The 11,460-nt window shown below is 37.9% G+C and overlaps 1 protein-coding gene across 3 annotated transcripts in view; it reads left to right on the top strand.

Annotated features, from left to right (window-relative positions):
* The window catches only part of STARD13 (StAR related lipid transfer domain containing 13), a 320,629-nt gene that overhangs the window by 149,654 nt on the left and 159,515 nt on the right, over positions 1 to 11,460 (top strand). The window lies entirely within an intron of this gene.

Here is an 11,460-nt window from a genome sequence, read left to right as displayed (position 1 = left end):
GTTTAAGATTATATTGAATTTTAGAGGGGAAGTTGGGGTTTGTAATCATGAAAATCTTATTGTAATGTTTCCAAAAGGAACAATATGTATTCTAGTGAGCAGCATTTGATGAGATTGTTTCCTTGGAAATTAGGATTTGTTTTTAAAGGTTCAGGAACTGGTTATGTGTGAAGGATACTGGTCCTACATACCGGTCTGATTTCAGGAAGGATATTATGTCATTCCATAAACTCTGTGTGCATGTCTTGATTGAATAGAAACAAAAGTAATTATTTCCCTGTGGCTTGATTTAAAAATACACTAGGCTTATAATAAAAACCAGCTCCATTTTAGTTTTAGAGATTTCTGACAATGGTGCTTTACCAGACGTCATCATCATTATGGACATAGGGGCTCAATAAATGTTTGGTGATGATTTGATGATTTGTAGTCTGCACTCTGAATGTTCCTCAGCATGCTTATGAAGTGTATTATGTTAGAAACATTGCGTACAAATAGTTTGAAATATCTTTGTAAATCTCCTTAAATGAATTTGCAATGATTGATTTCATTAAAAATTATATTCTTTCTGGAATGAAGATTGTTTTTCCATCGAGGACTTGAAGTTATGAACACATGCATGATCATTGAAAATGTATTCTGTGTCTGTGTTTCATTTTGCCTAATTAGAAAATTTGAGCATACTCACTTTTTTTAATACTGGGCAATGGAATGTTTGAAGCTAATGAATGCCTAAAAATTAAGTGACAGTTAGGATCATAGGGAAGCATGAAAGAATTCCAACAATCCAGTGGTTAGGAACTCATTATTTGTTAATAATGAGTTAATAATACAATGCACGATTGTGTCGTAAGACATTGAGAAAGCAGAAGCAAAATGATTTTACTGGGTTTACCGTATGAGTAGATTGGTTTACTGTAATAGAGAATAACAGTGTATCACGCACTGCTCAGAGCACTTTATATATATTCCAATTTATTTTATCCTCAAAAAATAAATTCTTGTAGGTAAGTACTATTATTATACCCATTTTACAGGTGAGAAAACAGAAGTACATAGAGTTCAAATAACCTCTCCAAAGTTACATAGTAGGAGCTGGTATTTGAATGTATCTTAACTAGAGACCATGCTCAATAATACTCCAAACCATTTTTTAGTTTTTATAATGAGTGTTAAACTACTGAACCTATGGTTGATTTCTGGATTATATAATATTTCAGTCTTTTCTACTCAGGGTACAGCAATGAACCATGTTACAGAATCACTGTGAGATTTCCAATCAGGTCTTATTTCTCTAGTGGAAGCAAACTGCTGTGTTTTACCTTCCTTGAGCAGTTAGTACCCAATAGTACACAATGTCAGGTTATTATACTAATGGCCCATAATCATTCAATTAAAGTTTATCAAGTGCATATTAAATTAATAACACCGATATTTTTTGTAACTCACATACTGGTATCTTGAAATGACAGCCACATCATTAAGATTGTTTACGCTGCTATAGATCTTTCAAGGAAGATTTAGCATTATATAAATATAATGTGGGGATCAACACTTACAGTCTTTCATGGCTGTTGGGAACAGTGCAAACAAGAGTAAGTTGCTCCTCAGTGACCTCATTACAGTGAGATAATCATTGAATGGCACAGACATGATTCAACAGCAGATCCACTCATGAGAGGGAAAAACAGGGAAGAGAAATAAAGGAATCTTTGATGATACATAGGATCAGAATTAGTTGCTCAAACTCAGGATGAATCTAAACTTGCTTCTCATAGGGTATGCTCCAAAATACACATGCATCATTTATCTAGCCATCTTCTTAGTTCTGGAGTTTTAAGTCCAGTGAAAAAGAGAAGTGATGTTTAAAGTAGGGTGTTTTGCAGAGTGAAAGCTTATCACACAAGTCATACTGCCCATGATCCTTGCCCCACAGTCTTGCTGAATCAATGGGGAAATTGTTATAGGGAGAGAGAATGAAAATTGTAACAGTCCTTATTTCCCTTACCGGCAGACTCTTGGAATGGACAAGAGGGAGGATACTGAGGAGGTGGAGGAAGAGTATGTTAGGCCATGGAAGGGGTGAATTGGGATCTTATGTCATTAGATGGTTACAATTTATTGGCTACATGTGCATCATGCTTAAAGTCTATACACACACATGTTACTCGGAAAATCCAAATTTAAGCAAGTATATAAATGTGATTACTTGCTTTGTGAAAGAATTCATCATGCTTTTGAACTTAAAAAAATATTGTAATGCTTTAAACAGCATGATATGGACCAGACTGCAATAAAGTCCATTGAACTACAGAAAAAAAGAAGACAGGGATGCAGGCTCTATTTGGAAACTCTCTCATTCTTTTACCAGGCAAGTTTCAGAACTTCACTGGGCCTTCATTTCTTGATGAGAAAATGAGATGGTATGACTATGGTTCCCAAGGTCTTTCTGTAGTTGAGTCAATAACTCCTTGAACAAGAGTGTGTAACGCAGGGAAATTTAAACCTAAAGTAACAGAAGCCCAAAAGGAAACAGAGCAGCTGTCTAACGTGGAATAAATCAATGGCTTATAATTTTTCTACATCTTGTCAAGGAAATGGTAAGGTGGAAATCAGATTTTAGTTCTACTTCTGATGCTAATTAATTGTGTGATCTGAGGCAAGTCACAACTTCTCTGGGCATTCTTTTCTTCTTCCATAAAACAAAGAGTTTGGATTAAATAAATGTGAAGCTCCCATCCTCTCTAAAACTCTAGGATTCTGTGATCACAGGTTATTACTTTAAGAGAAAGATGATTCTTATTTACATTTTCCTTACTATGTCATTCAACATCTACCCAGACATACTTCTTTGATACCTGGTTCATGCTCTCATTATCAATTTAATAGGAACGTTAGGATGTCCTGTCTTGTGGACTATTTAAATGTCAGTACAACCTATATTTATAAAGAAACCTGTAAAAACCTTTCTTTATCAGGAGTCCTGGACTGTAAAATAGAGTTATTGCAGTGCCTGGCCTATTGCAAGGACCGTAGGGATCCGAGAGTGTTAATGTAGGTGGATTCCCAGCTCACAAAAGACCTCTTTTCTTGATAGTAAATGCAAAATGTGGAAATTTCACTACTAGGAGAATTAGTGAAAATTGATCTTTGCACGTTCATTGACTTTTTACCTGACACTATGTTTAGAGATAGCACTTGAGTTGAACTCAACTAGAGTGGAGTAAACTGCTTTTTTATGTTTGCAGGGAATGGAACTGGGCATTAGTGATGTATTCTCTCTCATTCCTCCATCAAGTCAAATGATATCTTGGGGATTTGCCCAACCTAAGTGGTGGCATTTCTCATCCCTGGTGTAGGAGACCTCCACCAACTGGGTAGCATCAGCCAAAGTCAAACAACCTTTTGTTCTTTTGGAATTGCCCTTTCTCCATGCTTAGCATTCTCTTTCTCAGCTACTTTCAGAAATGGAGGATGAATACACTGGCAGAAAGACAGATGGAACACAGAAAACAGGGTAAGCATGCATCAGTCATGTGTTGCTCAAGTTCTTTAAAAAAAAACACAAAACTGTCACAAATTCACATTTCATGAATCAGAGCCTCTTTCTATTCAGTGCTGGTGACTGAAGGGCCTGTACACAAAGGATACTGTTTAACCAGAAGTTACAGGAAAATCTGTTAAGTCAACTAACTTTGAATAACATTTTAAAAATCATCACATAGTAAAAAATATGAGCAGTCAAGAAATAAGTAATAGAAAGAAATTAGCAAAGAGCAATATGCTTATACACATATAACACTTGAGAATTGCATAGCTGCACTTCACTGCTTTTATTGGTTCTGAATTTATAAACACTCATCCCAGACGCAGGCAATTGCCAAATCTGGATTTTGTGACATTAGCTTAAGTGAATAGAGCTTCATTTTTCTCGTATCTTCCCCCCCGCACTATAATCAGTGCTTTAATTCTTAGTAAATTTGGGACACTGGTCAACTTTTATAAAGCAGGATTCCCCATTTCCCTAACAACCTAATCATGGCCAATTTAGAAGCACAAGTTAGAAAAAAAATCACCACTAGTGGTCTGAGCAATATCAATTGATGGCCCAGACAAATTTAGAAAGAGAGAAAATGACAAGTGAGTTTTAGTAAACTTCCTATATAAAGGAAAGTAAATAGAAATTCAGTGAAAACATATCATTAAGAGGGATGTGCTCTGTCTCTACGTTTCATTAGCTATGAGAACGAGGTGCTGAGACTAAGGAAGAAGACATAAGAAGACAGCCATGCGTTTTGCACACCAGATATTTGAATGAAATGAGGATCACGTAACAATCATTTCCTATCTCCTCGGGCAATCTGAATATGATTTTGGTGTGGGTAAAGACATTATGTATTAATTTACATTCTACCTCATTACCTAAAGGATTTGAGGTCGTTTAGAGAAGAAGATACAACGCAGTTAAAAAAAGATAAATCTGGTGAAAAGAAAAATGTAGGTCAATTAATAAGACTAGGAAGAGATATTATATAAAAATTTACAACGTAAGGCCCTGAATAATTATTAAAAGCAGGCTACAGATTTAGCTTGAGCCTTCCTAATCTAAAAAAAGAGGAAAACGTGATCAGGGAAGGTTTGCCATGTCCATAAGGTAAAAACATACCAGCACAACTTTCCCTGGGGCTTGATATTTGGGAGAATTTTCTCCTAAGGACTTGATATACAAGAGCAGTTTCTCATAAAAAATCCCATAAAGAGACTACAAGTCATAGTCGATGGTGCTTTTAAACATTTCTATAGTGAAATCAATAGCAAATCTCTTATAGCATCCTGCAGTGGAAGTGGGAGCATAACAACAAATTATAATTCAGTAAAAATATTCGAGGATGGGGTGGACGGATCAAAACAAGGAGGTTCAGTAGGTAATCCTCTGATTCTCTGGCTTAATCTAGAAATAGCATGGAAACTGTCTAGAGACAATTTCTCTATGTCTCATTCTCAGAACTCTAGTTACATGGATGGTTGGATGGATGGATAGATAGATAGGCAGGAGGAAAATATGTCTGTGGTTAAGTAATTTGGGGAAATACTGCATCCTCCTTCCCTTCTTGGAAATTCACATTTATGAAAGGCTCAGAGAAATCCTGCAGAAAGTAATTTAACTTTGTTTAAACTGACATATTTCCATATTTCATCATGAAACCATTTTGTACTGGATACCAGGAAGTGACATCATGTAAAATCAATGTTCCATGGGGAACACATTTTGGAAAGTCTGGTTTAGGAAAGTGGAGGGCTGGTGGTCCATTCAGATAATTCTCTTTGAACATATTTCTTGAATGAATTGATAATTTGAGATTGTATCTTATAGAGTAACATTGCAAGTATTCTGTTTTCAAATAAGGCCAGCTCCATATACCTTAAAAATCTACTGGGTTAAGGCAGGATGGATATCTTTTATGAAAATTAACAACCAAAGGAAGATCCTAACCTGATTAAGTGCCCTCCGCACAATTTGCCCATCAGAAAACTGAAGGAGTAGGTATATGGGCAGAGTTAATCATTATAATAAAAAGAATACAAACAATCTTCAAGTAACCCTACAAGATAGGTACTGCTGGGCCAGGAGGAAGAAATGATTACTTTTTAGCTCTGGATCTACGATAAAGCCAAAGTCCTAGTTGAGTTCCAAAGGGGTCAGAAGTTACAGCAGCTAATTCAGAATATTCCATTACTGCTGGAAAGTGGAGTCACAGCCCCACAGGAAAGAAACAGGAAACTATATAGGAGTCTCAAATTCTCGCTGGCTGTAGGTGATGGGAGAGGTGGACTCCTGTAAGCTCAAACTTTGATGGGTGGCTCAGAGTCAGTTTCTGACTTGAAGGGCCAAACGTATCCTTTGTTACATAAAGTCTCCCTTGGAACGACAGAGTAAAGTGAACTGATAGATAATAGGTCATTTTTGTTAGTAAAATCTGTTTGGTCTAGTTGTATAAGCAACTTACCAAGTTTCCCATGAAGACTACAAATATTCTTAAGGTATTTTTCCTCCTGCTGGCAAAGAGATAACAAATTAGCATTTGCATTATGACGGATGCTTTTTGAGAGAAATCCACAGAATATCAAAAAGCTGCAACAGAATACATGGAGAATTAGCCATACCGTGTAGCTCAGATCCCCATGTTGTAAAGTCACACAGGGCCAGAGCAATCACTGTAGAATGGTGCAGTCTAGGGCAAGGCAGACACACAGATTACTATGAAAATTTATACACTATTGTTTGAAAAGACATGAATTCTCTTTTTTAGAGAAGCTTAGGATCAAAAGGAATTTAAATGGAATGGTTGGAAAATAACTTAAAATTACAGAACATGCTAATGCTGTTAGAAAAAGGAAATCAATAGAAAAAAATCCGAAATGTCTGGCTAGACTCTCAAATGACTTCCCTCACAAGCCATAGGAATCCTGGTAATTTCAAAGGTCTGACAGAGGCAGAGCTGATTAAAATACCAGTGATTTGCATTGCCTTGTCTCTAACATTCTGATAAAACACTAGAGTGAAACAGTGTAGAGGAGAGAGAGGAGATTGTAAAGGGACTCCGCAGTCACCCAGTAACTAATTTACATATCAGTATTTTGAGCTGAAGAAGGCATTCTCTTCCTGCATTCCAAGTCTCCTCTTACTGGTAATTTTGAAAATCATGCATATGGATGACAAGAACCTTGGATTAGTATTCAATCTAAGTGAACAGTAGCATTTCACATGCATTTATATTCACCAAATGACAAACTGGAAAAAAATACGATAGTCATAAAATCATATTTTCCTCTGAAGGTTTTACTACCTCCAAATTATTTATAATAGTAAAAATTACTGTAAGAAATAAGAAGGATTTACAATTCCAATGACAATGATATTCCAACCATTCTCACCTAAATAAGACTAGAGTTCTTAGTAGAGGAATTTAAATCTCTCCGAAATGCTTTGAAGGACACAATACATTTCCTGCTAAATGCATTTCTCAAAATAGAGAATGAAATCCGTTGCAAGGTATAACTTGGAGGACCATGTGTTGTGTATAATAATTTCTTATTAATCAAATCGCCTTCACTACTACATTGATCTCTTTGGGTAGGAGAGTCTGCTACCACCCTTTCCCTGCACTTTCCTATTTTCACTGTTAGTATTCCATTCTCTCTGCTGTGCTTTTAGGAGGAAGGTCTACGGCAGATAAAGCTGCTTAGATGTTTTTATTACTGGCTTCCTAGAAGAAGGAGGGGAAAAATCTTGGCCAGAAAGAAGGGAAATCAGTCTTGCAGGATATCTTGAAGAAGACCGCAAAAGAATTTCAGGGACTGAGTTTATCATCTGTTGGTCCCAATACTGAGTGTGATGTAATTCCACATTTGAATTCTTATGTATTATCAATGGCCAGGGCAGCCAATCCATTGGAATTGCTTGGAACAGTCATGAAATGGTAGCACAAAGCATTAGAGAGATGGACATTTGTTTCTTGCCTTCTTCTAGGACAATCTTCCAGGAGTTATTCTGTTGATGGGATGATGAAATCTGTATTCTTTGGGGCAAGTAATTGAAATATGTTGGTTGAATTTCAAGAAACACTTTCTGCTCTTGATTGTGGGATCAAGAATGTCCTAGGGACACTGTTCATTTAACCTAAACTTTAAACTTTCTACACCTACTACTGAAACAATTGGAGGCCTTTGGAGTCATGCAGCTTGAGTTTAAAATTCAGCTCTGTATCTCCCTAGCAGAGTGACCTTGGCCAAGTTACTTAACATTTCTAAGCTTCAGTTCTTCTGTGGGCAAAAAGGAGCTAGTAATAGCCACTATCTCATAGTTATTGCAATAAGTGAGAGAATACAATTAAACAGAACACGGTGCCTGGCACATACTAAGTGCTCAATATAAGAAAATATATCAATATTTATATTAAACAAACATCCATGTACATAGGGCCCTTCAAGGTATTGTATCAGCAAACAAAGAGTAAATTATGTACTATATACCAAGTTTATTTACTAAGGCAGGTATACCTCTCGCCACATTTTTTGTGTCCTCAAAAAGTATCCACCACAAAACCTGAAACAAAAGGTGGGGTTTTTTGTTGTTGCTGTTGTTCTTTTGTTTTTTATCTTAAACTGTAATGAAAACCATTGTCGTTCCCAAGTGTGGTTTCCTGGGCACAGCAGTTATTCTTAGTTGCTCTGAACTGACCTAAAGTGATGGGTTTAGGCCCCATTTCAACTCATAAAGATAAATAGCAAAGTCTGTTGATCCTCACCTTCTGCCAATAAAAGAGGCAGGAAATGTTCCCAGCTCTGGGAGTGACTTGCTGGTAAACTAAAGCTGAGAGAGGGCAGCAGTGCTGGAGGAAAGGGGGCTGTGCTCTCAGTAGGCTGGAGTGAAAGGCCAGGGAGGCTATCAGTGTGTGAGGGTGGGAGCAAGGCCCTAGACCAGCCTCATTAGCCAGTAATAGAGGGTTATGTCTATATATCTGATGGTTTTTATCTATAATGTCTGAGTTCCCCTCTCAACATGTTGTGATTTTTCTAAACTGAGAACTTAACTTTGAGATTTTTCTTAATTTTGTAGAAACTTTCCAGTATTACAGTGGTCTTTGCTTAGAGGAATTCATAGAAAAGAAATGCTGTAAAATGTCAATAAACTTTCAAATGATCAGTTGGCAATTTAAAAACTAAGCACTCTGTTTCTCGAACTAATTCAAGCAAATTATTTAAGAAGCTTTCATTGCCCATTTCTTCTAAGGATTTCATTCCTTTTCATTCAGGAATATTCTTCATATTGTTGAATTCCTCCGCTGTGAAAGACTGCATATGGATATGAAATTAACATTTGTTGAAATTTGTCCTTCAAGTTGAATGGACTAAATCAACGTGGATTCTTTTGCTTCATTTATTTATGGAATATATGTAGTCTTAGGTCCTCCTCCATTTTTGTGCCCCCCAGCCAACAAAGAGTAGAAACATTAGTTAGTCCAGTCTTTTTATATCATGACATAAATGTTAATCTCGAACTTAGTAAAAGCCTTGTTTTATAAGATAAAATATTTGATGTTTGCGTATGGCATCCTGGAAACCCTGAAAAGCTATTATAACAGTAATGCCTTCACTGGTAGCATGTGTGACATTTTGTGGAGCCACTCCATATGGATTATCTTTTTGAATATGAGTGTAAGATAGTACTGATCATCTTGGATTAGGAAGCTGTGTTCCCTAGAATCTTTCAGAGATCTGACAAATGCATATGCAAGCTTTCCTACTTTGAGACGTTTCTAGTCTCCGTTCCCTAAGTTGTTCCTTTGGAAGTGGATTTTCACTTGGTTTTGCTGTATGGAAAAGTACATTTCCCTGAGTAGACTCTATAGATAAGTATAGGCTCACTTGATCGAATAAGGAAACTTGGCAGTGAGCAATACGGTTGTCAAACATTAACTAACTGGTAGAGTAGAGATGGTTTCAGAGTCCAACTTTTTCCTTTCCCCCTTCCACGTAGAGTAAAATTAATTCCTCACCTCCAGCTTTACAATTCAGTTTCTGACAGAGCCATTCTATTTCTGTTTCACGTGAGGCTTCTCCTCTCACTTTTGTGTCCATCTCCCATCGTTGGTCACTTTAGCAGAACTGGCCCTGGACACTGTAGCTTCTGTTCTGTGAAGCCTGGTGCTTTGTTCTGTAAGGCAGGAATGACGTGGAATTGAGACAGGTTCTTTTCAGCTCTTAACTGTCAGTCGTGCTTCCTCCTGGCTGCTGGAGTCTATGCAGCTGTGTCCAGAGGTGAAGGCAAGCCATACCTCCTGGGCTGGGGCAGAACTTTTCCACTGGGTCACCGAAGTGAAAAGAAGAGTGTAAGTTGGGGTTTGTCGTGGAGAGGCAAAATAATGTATCCAAATTTCTGTGCCTTTGGGTCAAATACTTGGGTCTGGGGATTGATGATTTGACTTTTTATAAATTTTATGCCACAAATTTTAGCTCTTGAAAAGTTTACAAGATTTTTAAAACACTGACAGCATACTTATACCTGCTCTTATTGAGGGTTCCCTATTATGTACCAGGGACTGTTTTCGGCACTGCATTTATTGCTATTTTATTTAATTTTCATGAAGACTCGAGAGTTAAATTTACTCATCTGGAAAATAAACATAGTAAGGCCTAACACTCAAGGCCTTATGATGTTCATTTTTCAGATGAGTAAACGAAGACTCGGAATGCTAAATAACTTTCCCAAAGTCCCCCAGCAAGTAGGTGGCAGAGCTGGACTCTGAACTCAAGTCTGGTTCAGAAGCCTATGTCAGCTTACCACTGACAACACCAGCACCCTCATAATTATGTACATGTCTACCTTGAATCCAAGCAAGGTGTTCTGTTTTTTTCATCACTTTGGACCTTCTCAGTCCTCCCTCTTCTCCCCCAGCAGTCCCTCAAGTTGTTGGAGGACTTCACGTCCAAAACCAGCAGCAATTCGTCGTGATCATCCTATATACTAACTACTCTCCCACTCCTCTCTTGAGGGTTGGCTGCTCTTCATCAAGGGCGCTCTGTCCAAAGTAAACAACACGGCAGCAGCATTTGGCCTTTGGTAAGGAGTCTAGCAAGGTTAGGTAGGAGTAAGCATAACAGAGGGAAAGAACAAATTCCTCCACCCCCAACCCCCTTTCCCTACTTCCGGACCCTGCAAAATGCTGCCCTTCTTCCTAGAAGGTGCTGGGGGTCAATGTCCATACTCCCCCAGGTTTCCCCAGGGCTCTTAGGGCCCCGGAGCTCAGAGGCTCATGTGATCTTCACCGTGGGCCTTTGAAAGTGAGAATCGAGATGGGAATTAGGTCAGACCTGTGGTGTTCTCTGGACTCTGGATCTTGAACTCATCAGTTCTGTAGTGGAAGGAAAGCATGTGTTAAGCCAGGGTCTCCATTTGCGGAGAGAAGCCCCGGATGGAGCTTTCTTTTCCAGATTTTGCAGTTTTGACCTCAGTCACGGCTGAGGCCTGCAGACCAGAATAGTCACAGTTGTGCTCTGCCCTTGTACTGCACTTGTAGCTGGAGAACAGTAGTCAGTCAGAAGAAAATATCAATGTTCTGCCAACTTCTGCTATTTGTGCAATTTTGCCAGAAGCCAAAACAGGATCGAAAATAATAAACAGACCTCCTCCCTTGTTGCATGACTATTTACATAAAGAGATTGATGAACTGACTGTGCTTGTGTGAGTGCTCAGGGAAGGGAGTTTTTAAGGAGAAAAGGTTAATTCTTTGGTAGTTGATTGGGATTTGAGCTTTTCCCAAATAATTGGGTTTTTAAAGAGATAACTCATAGTATATATAGTGCTGCTTCTTCAATATAAACAGCCTAAATCATGGATAAAACAACCGGACACATGAATTACATACAGCTGTAAAACTTTGCAGGGAAAGTGAATCT

The sequence above is a fragment of the Globicephala melas genome, chromosome 18, assembly GCF_963455315.2.
Source record: "Globicephala melas chromosome 18, mGloMel1.2, whole genome shotgun sequence".
Lineage (NCBI taxonomy): Eukaryota > Metazoa > Chordata > Mammalia > Artiodactyla > Delphinidae > Globicephala > Globicephala melas.
The sequence above is the reverse complement of the archived record's forward strand: the minus strand, read 5'-3'. Positions and strand labels throughout refer to the sequence as shown.